The following is a 564-nucleotide window of genomic DNA, read 5'->3' as shown; positions in this document are numbered from 1 at the left end:
CAACAAAAATAAGGAAATCGCTACATGAGAAATCGAGTGATATCCAGTGTTGTAAAAATTTGAATTTCAAACGATCATAAAAATTTAATTTGACTTTCTTATAGATATTTTTTTTTTGATAAAGTTAGACAATATGATGAGGAATCTTGTATTACATTTTCAAATCTTAGATTTAAACAGAAAAATTTTTACGAATTCTTAACTCAAAATAATTTGCTAATTTTCGTGATTTTTCCATATTTTGTCAATTTTTAAACTTTAAATGCTTATAAAAAAAACTGTGACTAAGGATTTTTAATATTTTTCATCTGCTTTTGAAACAATATACTAGGAGCCTTTTATTAAATTTTCAAGCATTTTCAATCAACAAATAAAATTTGAAAATCGAAGCATTATTTCGACTACTTATCGTGTACACAAACACAAAAAAAAAAAAAAACACATCATTGTACAGTATATCGTTCCACTCAGAATGTAAAAATTAAAAAATTAAAATAAAAACACACATCATTGTAAAATCAATACATTCAACGTTCCACTCAGAATTTAAAATATCCTAAAAAT

Source organism: Acyrthosiphon pisum, chromosome A1 (assembly GCF_005508785.2).
Source record: "Acyrthosiphon pisum isolate AL4f chromosome A1, pea_aphid_22Mar2018_4r6ur, whole genome shotgun sequence".
In the NCBI taxonomy this organism is placed as follows: domain Eukaryota; kingdom Metazoa; phylum Arthropoda; class Insecta; order Hemiptera; family Aphididae; genus Acyrthosiphon; species Acyrthosiphon pisum.
The sequence above is the reverse complement of the archived record's forward strand: the minus strand, read 5'-3'. Positions refer to the sequence as shown.